Source organism: Ipomoea triloba, chromosome 10 (assembly GCF_003576645.1).
Source record: "Ipomoea triloba cultivar NCNSP0323 chromosome 10, ASM357664v1".
NCBI classification, from domain to species: domain Eukaryota; kingdom Viridiplantae; phylum Streptophyta; class Magnoliopsida; order Solanales; family Convolvulaceae; genus Ipomoea; species Ipomoea triloba.
The window spans coordinates 14,886,414-14,901,258 of NC_044925.1; the positions used below are offsets into that span (position 1 = coordinate 14,886,414).

The window sequence follows — 14,845 nt, forward strand, 5'->3', positions numbered from 1 at the left end:
ATGCTTTTCCTGAGAATGCTTTGCCTGTTGATGATATTATGTTTGATCATGATGAGTTTTGGAGAGTTGTGCGTGTGAATGAACTGAAAGTTGTCCCGGATTTTTCTAGATACAAAGTAGAGTTGAAATGGGAATTTGAGTTGTTGTCGGATGTGATACAAAAGTGTGTGTATCATCTGCTGGGAGGAAATGGCAAATTGTCTCTCAAGTATGCCCGAGCAATGTATGCCGTATTTCACAGGATGAGTGTTGATTGGAGTAGATCTATGTTCGAGAGATTATGTCATTTTGTGAAGGTTAAAGGCCATGTAGGGTACGGCCTTTTGGTTTGTGAGATTTTAAGGAGGAAAGGTGTAAGGATTGGTGCAGTTAAGGGCTTGACTCGTGACAACTTTGTGTTAAAAAGAAATAAGAAGAGAAAGCCAAGGGAAATGACGTGTTTGACACAAGGTGAAGGTAGTTCCCGTCCGAGAAGAGAAAATATTGTTGATCTAAATTTACCAAGCCAAGGAGGAACTAGTCTTGAGATTGTTGGTGTTGCCGAAGGTGTTCGTGATGGTATGGCCGAAAGTGAACAAGCCGAAAGGAATGAACCGAGAACCACTTTAAGCCAAGTTCTTGAGAGTGTTGGATTAAACACTCCAAGTGAAGGTCTAACTCGTGGAAATGAAGAAGAAGTTGAGGAAGAACAAGAAAACTTTCATGTGCATTTTGATGTTGAGGCCGAGACAAGAGATGAAGTGCCAAATATTGAGAATTTTGTGGAACCACCCGTGGAGGAAATTGGAGAGCTACCCGTAGAGGAACCCATAGAGCAACTTGAAGAGCAACATGTAGAGCATGTTGTGGAGGAAATTGGAGTTCAAGTTGGGAGTTCAAGTGCTACACAAACTGACACTTTGGAGAGTCTACGAACCGAATTGGAGCAACACTTTGAGCACATTCAAGAAGGAATGGAAGATTTTAATGAGAGATTTGAGAATTCTACCAAGGCCACCAATGATAAAATTCAAGCCTTGAGTGACAAGATGAATGAAATGGAGAAGAAAATTGCAAGAATTAGTCCAGTGATGCGTGATGAAATCACGGCCCTGAAAGCCGAATGGAGTGTCAATTTTCAAAAAGACAAAGCTGCAATGGCCGAAATTATTCAAGCTCAAAAAGGTGAAGTTACTATTTTGAAAGGGATGTTCACGCATCAAATGCAACAGTTGGAAGGATTAAAGAAAACAGTTGACGTTTTCAAAAAAAAAAAAGAAAACAGTTGACAATTTTTGCAAATTTCAAAATGAGAAAATTCAAAAGGTGAGGGAAGAAAATGCAACTATATATAGCACTTGTGATTCACTAGTTGAACTATTGCACGACATGGCTAAGGACATTAAGGATCTCAAAGGAAAGCAAGAAGAATGCCTCTCTCTTGATCGTGAAATTCGGGTGCAACAGAAAGGGGATGCACACTTTTTCCCAAAAATATTAGATGTTGCCAAAACAGGGGGAAGAAAGGTCAATCAATTTGGCCAAGTTGGTTCGAGTTCCACCGCACCTACTCAGGGGGAACGAACACATGGGGAAGGAGTAAAATCAACTTTTAAAATTTTTGCTAACCCCGCAGGAAATGTATTTTCTACATTTACAGTCCCAATGCAGGCAAGTCAACCGAATACACCCGCGATGACCAATCAGGAGCGCGAAGACCGAATGGTGGATTTATTTGCCGATCATTTTGGAGTCACACACGATGCCATCTTAGATCAAGAAGAGAGAAATCCAAGAGAGTGTGCAAGATGGTATTTGCGAAAAGTTTTTCCCGCAAATGATCTACGCGAAGCCGCGGAGTGTTACAAGATTGGTAGAGTATTCCAGCAATTCTACCATTTGGAGGACAAGGATGACTTTGGTAAGCTTAGAAAAGAATAAATAACATGTTGGGTTTTTAATTTCATTCCTAGCTTACTTTAAAATTGCAAGTTCATGATGATATTTTGATATGATGGTGATAATTCGAATTGTTATGTAATAGTTCGAATTAATGGGTCTTATGCTAATATATCTATCTTTATTAGTTTTGTGTGTTATGGCTTTAATTTGACTTAATATTATGTTGCATGCATGTTGGTACAAAATTAAAATTCTAAGATGAATTAATCCAACAATGCATACTTTTTCGTACAAGTCAAATTAATAAAGCCGTAGGTCAAAAATCTATGAAAACTCATCGTAATGGCTAGTCGCAATAAAATTGAAAAATAAAATCAGTTGATTTCTAGACTGAGCCAAATATGATTGAGTATAGGTTTTGGCATCATCAAAAAGGTGGAAATTGTTAGGAATAAAATTGTAATAGTTTTGATAAGCCAATTTGTAATTTTAGAAATCCCCTATTTTGTTTTTAGAGTGTAGTGTTTGGACCCGAAAGGCAAGTCATGACAATAGTTTGGTTCGAATTATTGTCTTATAGAGTTCAGTTTGCAATGACTCTTGTAAGTCATTTGCTTCCACTATACACATGAGTGTATATGATCCAATGGACAAGGCCAAATTATCTTTGCTAGAAGACTCGAGTTTGAATCTTATTGAGAACATTTTGAACTTTGAGAGCAAGGAATGGAGCTAGTAGTATCACGGCTCAAAGTCAATTTTTGGGTCAATGGAGCAACTCATGGAGCAAGTATAGTCAAATGGAGCAACTCATGGAGCAAGTATAGTCAAATGGAGGAAGTTTAAGTCAAATAGTATAGTCAAATGGAGGAAGTTTAAGTCAAATAGTCAAAGCCGAGAAGAAGTTCAAGATCCACTATCTCTACACCATACGCTATACAATGCTAAGAAGGATCAAATATATTTATTTGATAGATATGACCGAATGAGCTGTTATGAATAAATGGTTAAAGACTTGAGCATATTTCAAATGATCTGATGTTCGAATCCTACAAGTAACATTTTAAGTCCTTATAGACTAAGCTTGGGAGCTACTTAACATGGCTGAATTTTTGGAGAGCTAGTCAAAAGCTTATGGAGTAACCTTTGGTCAATGGAGCTTCTTGGAGAGTAACTTTTGTTGACTCTTACCAAGACTTATGCGCGTGACACACACCAATTTAATACACGCGTGAAGAGCTCTTTGGAGCAACTCAAAGTGGAATTTATACTTAACCATTTTTGCATGATTCATTCCAGTACGTGATGCTATGAATCAGAAGAAATCTGAAGGTGGTGATTTTCTGAAGATCATTGTTCATACTCAAGCAAGAACCACCCGGAAAATATTTTGAAAGATCAACTTGCTAAGATCAAATCAAGGATGCAACAAAGTCAAGAATATCAAGCTCTGAAGGATACAAAGTCTGCAATATCAAGCTGAGAAGGCAACAAAGTCAAAAATTGGAGGCAACAAGTTTCAAGGATCAATCAAGCCGTAAAAGAAGACTTTGTGAGCAATTTACAGAGGTAATTTGTCAAAAGTTACCAGCGACATTGATACACTCTCATTTGTACCTATTTTACTTGTGTTTTTATGTATGTTTTATAGTTAATTGTGTGATAAAATGTTGTATCCAATGCTTATTTCTTTGTTTTTATATTTAAAATGGTATAATGCTTGGTTTAGATGTTTTTGATGTGTTTAGAAGTGCATTAGAACCATTTGGGAGCAAAAGCCAATCCAAACGAGCCAAAGAGTTGAAATTCCCGCTACCATGGCGACACCTCGGTAATTGGACCATATCTCAGCGTAGGCATATCCAAATGAGGTGATTCTTGAACCATTGGAACGAAGACTTCAAGGGCTACAACTCGTATGAAGACATCAAGGCTTGATTCAAAAGGGAAAAGGGTCAAAATCAGGATGCAAGTCGGAACTGCGTCACAGGAATTTTTGACGCGTCGAACTCAACTTTCGACGCGTCGAAAATCCCAAAAATGAGGCAGAATAGCCTCGTTTCAGCGCTGTAAACATTCGACACGTCGAGTGTTGCATTCGACGCGTCGAATGTCGCAGATCTGCGATTCCCAGCTTCTAAAAATTGTCATTTTTGCCCCTCTTTCTCCACTCACTATAAAAACATCATTTTCTCTTCAAACCCTACCTGTTGGCTGCTGGTCCTTGTCAGAAAAAGAGGAAAAAGAACAAAGAATAGAAGCTTCATCATCTCCAAAAGCCAAAGAAGAAATAATCACAACTTTTGGAAAGGAGATCAAAGAAAAGAGCTTGGAGGCATCATTTGGGAGAATATCTTCCTTTCTCTTTTCTGTTTTGAACTTTATTGAATATTTGTTGGATCTATTTTAGCCATGTTAGGCTAAAACTCTCTTTTGGGATTTTTGGGTATAAAAGTGTTTATGAACCTATGTGCCTAGTTCTTAATTTGTTTTAATGAAATATCTATTTGGGTTTATTGCTTTTGTTGCAATTGTGATTTATGTTGTTGATACTTGTAATTAGATGCATATGATTGCTTGTACCTTTGCTAGATTTGTCTATGAATCAAAGAGCACCCGCAATTGCACTTGACTATTGCACCTCGAGAGAGGACAATTTGGTTAAGGGATTTATTGTGAATAGCTCACGAGAGTGAGTATTCCAATTGTGAATAGCCCACGAGAGTGGGTATTCCATTTATTGCTTAGTCCCGATTTTATATTGTGAGTAGCTCACGAGAGTGAGTATTCAAATTACCGTATTTTGGGTTTGAGTTATGAGAGTAACCTTTCCTTTTAGATGGCAATTCTCCACACTTGTTTAACCCAAATAATTATTTCACTTTAGATTGGCACTAGGTGATTAAACACTTCAACTCCCAAAAATCCCGCTTTTACCTCTTTGAATACAAAAACCCGTTTGCCTTGTTTTAATTATTTTATTTTCATAATTTTAGATAAATACCCATTGTTAACGTAGGAATAGCTTCTCGTGAATTAATTAGTAACTAGTGCTTAATACCCCACTTCCCTGTGGATCGATAACCCCGGAATACTCCGGGTATTTGCTTGTACCTAAAAATGCTACGACCAAATTGGCGCCATTGCCGGGGAACTGGCGTTTTGTATTAACATTAGTGAAAATTTTATTCTAGGAGTCTATTCCATTTTTATTTTTTATTTTCTATTTTTATTTGTTTTGTTTACTAACCGGTGCTAACGAGCTTCCTTAGCTTGTTTTTGTTAAGGCTTGTAGGTGTTGCATGCAAACAAGGTCTTCGGGAGTTGAAGGACTATTACCTCTTGACCTTGAAATTGAAAGGAGAGCCAAATTTCTTAGAAAGCAAAAGAGGATGGCAAACGAGCAAGGCAACATCAATGTCAATCCTAATGGAAACGGTGAAGGAAATGGAAACGGTGAGGGAAACGGTGTAAATCAACCCCCACCGGCAAGGAGAGCTATGTCCGATTATATTGCACCCGACTTGGATGAACACAATAGCATCAATATTCCGGGTGTTGAGGCCAACAACTTTGAGATCAAACCGGCAATCATACAAATGGTGACATCCGATCAATTTGGAGGGTCGCCAATGGAAGATCCAAATGCTCATATAACCAAGTTTCTCCGGATTTGCAGCACATTTAAGATGAATGGAGTTCCGAATGAAGCAATCAAACTCCGACTTTTTCCTTTTTCACTAAGGGATAAAGCCGACAGTTGGCTCATTTCTTTCCCCGCCAATCATTTTGCTAGTTGGGATCAGCTTCATAGGGAGTTCTTGAAGAGATTCTACCCGCTTTCAAAGACTCAAAGGATGAGGAGAGCCATTCAAAACTTCAAGCAAATTCCAAATGAATCTCTAGCCGAATCTTGGGAGAGATTTAAGGAACTACAAAGGCAATGCCCTCATCATGGTATTCAAGGATGGGATCTTATGATGGCTTTCTATGAAGGGTTGCTTGATAATTCAAAAATCTTGGTGGATGCTTCATCGGGAGGGTCATTCACGGTTTTGGAACCTACTCAAGCCGAGGAACTACTTGAAAAAATTGCGACAAATGGAACAACTTGGTATTCGGAGAGATCTTCCCAAAGGCTTGTGGGAGGATTTCATGATGTTGATCAAATATCCGCCTTATCGGCTAAGGTGGATAATATGGCATCCATGGTTCAAAAGATAGCTCAAATCACCCTCAACAATCATAATGCGAGCTATGCTTCTTCTACTTCTATTCCTCCAAGGCAAATTATGATGTGTGACTTATGTGGGGGAGAGCACAATTTGGGAGAGTGCTTAAATGATGATATGGGGTCTCAATCTATTTTGGAGCATGTTGATTTGGTAGGATATGGTAGGCAACAACAATCATACCAACCGCAAGGAGCCTACAATCCTAATGCATCAAGGAACCACCCCGGTTTTTCTTGGAGTAATCCGATGGGGGCTGCAAATCCCCAAAGTTTTGGCAATAAAGGACCACCACCGGGATTCCAAGGGCAGCAAAATTATAGAGGTGGTCAACAACAACAATCTAGGCAAAATTTAGGATTTCAAAATCCTAATGCGCAACCGAGGCAACCATTAGAGAACCCGCCTCCACCAAATTGGGAAGCCATGCTAGATATGATGGTTAAATCTCAAATGAAAAGCGAAGAGAGGTTTAGGCAAGTTTCGGAGAAGTTGGACCAATTGAGTGCTCATCATAAAATGCTAGAATATCAAATTGCCAATCAACCCTCAACCTCTAGCACTAAAGTAACCGGGAAGTTGCCCGCTTGTCCCGAAAATCCTAGAGAGCACATGAATGCCATTATCACTAGAAGTGGAAAGCAACTTGAAGGTCCACAATTGCCTACCAATGATCAAATTTTGGAGCCGGAAGTTGAAAATGGAAAGTTAAAGGAGGATGTTGTTGTGCAAAGCAAAGGAAAGGATTCTTGCCTATTCAAATCCAAAGAAGATGAAATCCAAAAGCTTGAACCTTTGTTGAGACAAATTCCACCACTCCCGTTCCCACAAAAATTCAAGAAAGCCAAGGTGGAAGAAAGAAGGGCAAGGTTCTTGAGCTTGATCAAGCAATTGGACATTTCTATTCCTTTGCTTGATGCCATCACCGAAATCCCCTCTTATGCAAGATTTTTGAAGGAGATTCTATCCAACAAGAGGAGATTTGAAGACCGTGAAACCGTTGCGGTCAATGAAGAGTGTAGTGCTCTTATCCAAAATAAGCTTCCACCGAAACTTAGAGACCCCGGGAGCTTCTCTATTCCATGTGTTATTGGAGGGTCTCTTGTGCAAAGAGCTTTGTGTGACTTGGGAGCTAGTGTGAGCTTGATGCCATATTCTTTATGTAAAAAGTTGCAACTTGGGGAGCCCAAACCAACCGCCATGACTTTGCAACTAGCGGATAGATCCGTAAAACACCCCGTGGGAGTTCTTGAAGATGTGCCGGTAAAGATTGACAAATATTACATCCCGGGTGATTTTGTGGTTCTAGAAATGGAGGAAGATGCTAAAGTTCCTATCATTCTTGGGAGGCCATTTTTGGCAACCTCCGGGGCGGTAATTGATGTTAAAAAGGGGACTTTGGTGCTTGAAATTGGGGATGACAAAGTTGAGTTTAATGTTTTTGAATTGGCTAACAAATCCCCTTGTCTTGATGAATGCTTTTGTGTAGATACTATTGATTCATGTGTCCGGGAAACTCTTAAAGATAGCAATTGGATTTTTAATGATCCTTTGGGAGTTGGTGTGGAGGATACTATTGAGGAAGAGCAAATTGATGAAGCCACAAGTGGTTTTGATGAACTTTTTGATGAGAATGAATTATTGGTGCAACCATCCTCACCAAAGCATGAAGTATTTGGTCTTGGAGACCAATTGGATAATCACAATGGGGATAATCATCCAAAGGTAGAATTAAAACCTCTACCCTCCGAATTGAAGTATGCTTTTCTTGGTCCTAATTCTACATATCCCGTTATTGTGAATGCTAAATTGAATGATGATGAAATTGACAAGTTGTTGCATGTGTTGAGAAGGCATAAAAGAATCATTGGTTATACTCTTGATGACATTGTTGGCATAAGTGCATCCTATTGCATGCATAGGATATACTTGGAAGAGGGGTATAAACCGAGCATTGAACCACAAAGAAGGTTGAATCCGAACATGAAAGATGTGGTGAAAAAGGAGATTCTAAAGTTGTTGGGTGCGGGCATTATCTATCCCATCTCGGATAGTAAATGGGTAAGCCCAATTCATGTGGTTCCTAAAAAGGGTGGAACAACCGTGGTTGAAAATGAAAACAATGAGCTCATTCCTACTAGATTGGTTACCGGGTGGAGAATGTGCACCGACTATAGGAAGTTGAATAAAGCTACAAGGAAAGATCACTTCCCACTTCCTTTTATTGATCAATTGCTTGAGAGGATGGCAAAGCATGCTTATTTTTGTTTTCTTGATGGCTTCTCGGGATTCTTTCAAATTCCCATTCACCCCGAGGATCAAGAAATGACTACCTTTACATGTCCATATGGTACTTTTGCATATCGGAGGATGCCATTTGGGTTATGTAATGCACCGGCAACATTTCAAAGGTGTATGGTGGCCATTTTTTCAGATTTCATTGAAGAGAGCATGGAGGTTTTTATGGATGATTTTTCTGTGTATGGACTATCTTTTGATGAATGCCTTGCCAACTTGGATAAAGTGTTGAATAGATGTGAAGAAGCCAATCTTGTTCTAAATTGGGAGAAATGTCATTTTATGGTAAATAGTGGGATTGTTCTTGGTCACAAAATCTCAAAGAAAGGCATGGAGGTAGACCCGGCAAAAGTGGAAGTCATTGAGAAACTACCACCACCCACCACGGTAAAGGGAATTAGAAGTTTTCTTGGGCATGCGGGATTTTACCGGCGGTTCATTAAGGATTTTTCTAAAATCTCAAAACCTCTTACTCATTTGCTTTCTAAAGAAGCTAACTTTGTCTTTGATGAATCTTGTTTTGAAGCTTTTGATAGGTTGAAGAAGGCATTAATTTCGGCACCTATTATGTCACCACCGGATTGGAGCTTACCGTTTGAAATCATGTGTGATGCTAGTGATTTTGCCGTAGGGGCTGTTCTTTGCCAAAAGAGAGATAAAAGCTTGCATCCGATCTACTATGCAAGCCACACTTTAAATGATGCTCAAGTCAACTACTCCACCACCGAGAAAGAAATGCTTGCCGTGATTTTTGCCAATGAAAAATTTCGGTCTTATCTTGTGGGGAGCAAGGTGATTATTCACACCGACCACTCGGCACTCAAGTACTTGATCAACAAAAAGGATGCCAAGCCGAGATTGATTAGATGGACCCTTCTACTTCAAGAATTTGACATCGAAATCAAGGACAAGAAGGGGTCCGAAAATCTTGTTGCCGATCACTTGTCAAGGTTGGAGAATCAAAAGGAAGTGGTTGGAGAAGAGTTGCCTATTGATGACAACCTTGGTGGGGAACAACTTATGGCAATCAAGGCCTTTTTGCCTTGGTACTCCGACTTGGTCAACTATGTGGTATGTCAAAAATTCCCACCAAATGCTTCCCGTGCTCTAAAGAAAAAACTCAAAAATGATGCAAAATACTATCTTTGGAAGGAACCTTTTCTTTACAAGAGATGTGCCGATGGGGTAATGAGAAGATGCTTGCCCGAGGATGAGATTAAAAGCGTCCTAAACCATTGCCACTCATCACCTTATGGAGGACACTTTGGGACTTCTAGAACCGCGGCTAAAGTTCTACAATCCGGATTTTATTGGCCTAGCTTGTTCAAGGATGCTCATTCTTATGTGAAGCATTGTGATAAATGTCAAAGGGTAGGCAATGTTGGGAGAAGAAATGAAATGCCTCAACAAAGCATACTTGAGGTGGAACTATTTGATGTTTGGGGTTTAGACTTCATGGGTCCATTTCCTAAATCTTTTGGGCATGAATATATTCTTGTTGCTGTGGATTATGTCTCTAAATGGGTTGAAGCCGTTTCTTGCCCCACAAATGATGCTAAGGTAGTCATCAAGTTCATAAAGAAAAATATCTTTGCAAGGTTTGGAGTGCCAAGGGCATTGATCACCGATAATGGAAAACATTTTTGCAACAAAGCTTTGGGGAAAGTTCTTGAAAAATATGGAGTTCATCACCGACTTGCNGCATAAGTGCATCCTATTGCATGCATAGGATATACTTGGAAGAGGGGTATAAACCGAGCATTGAACCACAAAGAAGGTTGAATCCGAACATGAAAGATGTGGTGAAAAAGGAGATTCTAAAGTTGTTGGGTGCGGGCATTATCTATCCCATCTCGGATAGTAAATGGGTAAGCCCAATTCATGTGGTTCCTAAAAAGGGTGGAACAACCGTGGTTGAAAATGAAAACAATGAGCTCATTCCTACTAGATTGGTTACCGGGTGGAGAATGTGCACCGACTATAGGAAGTTGAATAAAGCTACAAGGAAAGATCACTTCCCACTTCCTTTTATTGATCAATTGCTTGAGAGGATGGCAAAGCATGCTTATTTTTGTTTTCTTGATGGCTTCTCGGGATTCTTTCAAATTCCCATTCACCCCGAGGATCAAGAAATGACTACCTTTACATGTCCGTATGGTACTTTTGCATATCGGAGGATGCCATTTGGGTTATGTAATGCACCGGCAACATTTCAAAGGTGTATGGTGGCCATTTTTTCAGATTTCATTGAAGAGAGCATGGAGGTTTTTATGGATGATTTTTCTGTGTATGGACTATCTTTTGATGAATGCCTTGCCAACTTGGATAAAGTGTTGAATAGATGTGAAGAAGCCAATCTTGTTCTAAATTGGGAGAAATGTCATTTTATGGTAAATAGTGGGATTGTTCTTGGTCACAAAATCTCAAAGAAAGGCATGGAGGTAGACCCGGCAAAAGTGGAAGTCATTGAGAAACTACCACCACCCACCACGGTAAAGGGAATTAGAAGTTTTCTTGGGCATGCGGGATTTTACCGGCGGTTCATTAAGGATTTTTCTAAAATCTCAAAACCTCTTACTCATTTGCTTTCTAAAGAAGCTAACTTTGTCTTTGATGAATCTTGTTTTGAAGCTTTTGATAGGTTGAAGAAGGCATTAATTTCGGCACCTATTATGTCACCACCGGATTGGAGCTTACCGTTTGAAATCATGTGTGATGCTAGTGATTTTGCCGTAGGGGCTGTTCTTTGCCAAAAGAGAGATAAAAGCTTGCATCCGATCTACTATGCAAGCCACACTTTAAATGATGCTCAAGTCAACTACTCCACCACCGAGAAAGAAATGCTTGCCGTGATTTTTGCCAATGAAAAATTTCGGTCTTATCTTGTGGGGAGCAAGGTGATTATTCACACCGACCACTCGGCACTCAAGTACTTGATCAACAAAAAGGATGCCAAGCCGAGATTGATTAGATGGACCCTTCTACTTCAAGAATTTGACATCGAAATCAAGGACAAGAAGGGGTCCGAAAATCTTGTTGCCGATCACTTGTCAAGGTTGGAGAATCAAAAGGAAGTGGTTGGAGAAGAGTTGCCTATTGATGACAACCTTGGTGGGGAACAACTTATGGCAATCAAGGCCTTTTTGCCTTGGTACTCCGACTTGGTCAACTATGTGGTATGTCAAAAATTCCCACCAAATGCTTCCCGTGCTCTAAAGAAAAAACTCAAAAATGATGCAAAATACTATCTTTGGAAGGAACCTTTTCTTTACAAGAGATGTGCCGATGGGGTAATGAGAAGATGCTTGCCCGAGGATGAGATTAAAAGCGTCCTAAACCATTGCCACTCATCACCTTATGGAGGACACTTTGGGACTTCTAGAACCGCGGCTAAAGTTCTACAATCCGGATTTTATTGGCCTAGCTTGTTCAAGGATGCTCATTCTTATGTGAAGCATTGTGATAAATGTCAAAGGGTAGGCAATGTTGGGAGAAGAAATGAAATGCCTCAACAAAGCATACTTGAGGTGGAACTATTTGATGTTTGGGGTTTAGACTTCATGGGTCCATTTCCTAAATCTTTTGGGCATGAATATATTCTTGTTGCTGTGGATTATGTCTCTAAATGGGTTGAAGCCGTTTCTTGCCCCACAAATGATGCTAAGGTAGTCATCAAGTTCATAAAGAAAAATATCTTTGCAAGGTTTGGAGTGCCAAGGGCATTGATCACCGATAATGGAAAACATTTTTGCAACAAAGCTTTGGGGAAAGTTCTTGAAAAATATGGAGTTCATCACCGACTTGCCACTCCTTATCATCCTCAAACTAGTGGCCAAGTAGAGCTTTCTAATAGAGAAATCAAATCAATTCTTGAGAAAGTTGTTAACCCGTCAAGGAGGGATTGGGCCACTAAACTTGATGATGCACTTTGGGCATATAGGACTGCATACAAGAACCCAATCGGGACTTCACCATTCAAACTTGTTTACGGGAAAGCATGCCATCTTCCCGTAGAGTTGGAACACAAAGCACACTAGGCAGTCACAAATCTCAACATGGATTTAAAACTTGCGGGTGAAAAGAGGCTCCTTCAACTCAATGAGTTAGAGGAATTCAGACTTGATGCTTATGAGAATGCCCAAATTTACAAGGAAAAGACTAAGAAATGGCATGACAAGCACATTCTCAAGAAGGAGTTTGTTTCCGGTGATAAAGTCCTTTTGTTCAACTCAAGGTTGAAACTATTCCCAGGGAAGTTAAGGTCTAGATGGTCAGGACCTTATGAGGTTGTTCATGCATATTCATCTGGAGCTGTGGTGATTCGGGGAAAAAATGGAGATTTCACATCTGGAGCTGTGGTGATTCGGGGAAAAAATGGAGATTTCACCGCAAATGGCCAAAGATTGAAAGGAAAAAATGGAGATTTCACCGCAAATGGCCAAAGATTGAAACAAAAAAATGGAGATTTCACCGCAAATGGCCAAAGATTGAAACATTACCATGGAGATTTCACCGCAAATGGCCAAAGATTGAAACATTACCATGATGACATCACCGCAAATGGCCAAAGATTGAAACATTACCATGATGACACCAAGATTGAGGCTAAAGTGGCAATTAGCCTTTGTTCCCCAACCTACACCTGAAATAGAAAAGGGGTCGAGCTCACGACCTTAAACGAGCGCTTCTTGGGAGGCAACCCAAGTCCTTTTAATTTATTATTTTTTTTTTTTATTATTGCATTTTGCTTTTCTTCTAGTTTTTGTGCTATTTTTATGTTTTTGTGTTTTTAGTTGATAATTGCGTATTTATAAAGTCCTTGAGCCTAATTTTGTTTCTAGGTATGTTTTTGGAGTGAAATCTTGCTTGGATAATAATTGTGTTGTTTGGAGTTTCTTTGCATTTATTCTTCTTTATTAAAAAAAAAAATCAGTATTTAATTTCGCCGCGGCGAATGGATCATTCGCCGCGGCGAAATTCGCGAAATCAGGGCAGAATGCCCGCTGAAGCAGTTCGACGCGTCGAACGGTCGGGTCATGCAGCGACCCGACCCGACCCAGTCTATTTCTTCCCAAAAATTTATTTTCTTCTTCAGTTTTCTTCTTCGCACAGCAAGTCCAAAACACCCCCATCCCTTCTTCACTAAAATATTTCTCTCTACATTCCACTCCTATCCACTCCAAACTCTTCCTAAGGCATCAAGGTATCATCTCCACCCTTTTTCCTCTTCAATTCCATGTTATTTTGCTAAAAATTGTGATTTTCTTGTGCATGAACCCTAACCCACGAAATTTCAAATTTGAATCTTAAATTGCTTTGGGTTAGTGATTGTTTGTTCTTTTGTGTTTAATTTGCTCTATTTTCTAGTTTTTATCCTTGACTTTGTTGATTTTGATGTTGTATTGTAGATATAGTCTTGAATTTTCTTGATACATTTTTGAATTGATTTTAATGTTGGATGATGATGTTGCTTGGTGATNTCTTGAATTGATTTTAATGTTGGATGATGATGTTGCTTGGTGATTGAGAATAATTGATTGTATGATTGGTGGTTTTGCTTGTTGTGTAAAAATGGGTTATTTTGAAGGCTAAAATGCACTTAACCTCTTTGTTCAAAATCATGCACACAAGGTGTTTGTTAAAATGTCCCAATCAAGTTTTTGAAAATTCCTTGCCTAGCCATTGCTCTCACATTATGATGTTGTAGTTACCAAATGGCTCCAAAGAGTAGAATCTCAAAGAGGCAAAGAGGAGAAGCATCCCAACAAGCTCAAAACCCTCCTCAAGTCCAACGGTTTGAAACTTTCAACACTCCTCAAGCAAAAGAAAGATATGACACTTGGGTCTCCACCCGAGATTTCAAGAAAGAAAGAGGGATTCAGTTGGAGGTCCCGGAGGAATGGAATTGGAAGCCGTTGCTTCTTGCTCAACCAGGCGATGCTTGTTGTTCAGTGGTTAAAGAATTTTATGCTAATGCAGGGGATGGGATGAATACAAACACTGCAATAGTGCGGGGTGTTGAGGTGGATTTTTCTTCTGATGCAATCAACACTTACTATGGTACTGAAGATTTCTATGAACATGCTTACTACCATAATGATTTGAAAATGAGTAATCTTACAGTAGAAATGTTGAATATGATTGCTAAAACCTTTGATGCTGAGGCTGAATGGAATATAAGGAGTGGGTTAATCGCTCATATGGACTATAAGTACTTCACCCCGCGTGATAGAGCAATTATAGACTTCATCAAAGCAAAACTAATCCCCAACTCACATAGGGGATATGTCCGCAGAGATCAGGTCCTATTGACCTATTGTATCAAGGAAGGCTACAACATTGATGTTGGAGTTCTTATCAACCAGAGCATTAGAGAAATCATAACAATGATGGTTGAAAAGAAATCAAGAAGCATTCTTGGCCACCCTTCTCTC

The 14,845-nt window shown here is 39.5% G+C and overlaps 1 pseudogene; it reads left to right on the plus strand.

The window, feature by feature from the left end:
• Positions 1-5,273: 5,273 nt before the first annotated feature.
• The window catches only part of LOC116033184, a 104,139-nt pseudogene continuing 94,567 nt past the window's right edge, over positions 5,274-14,845 (plus strand).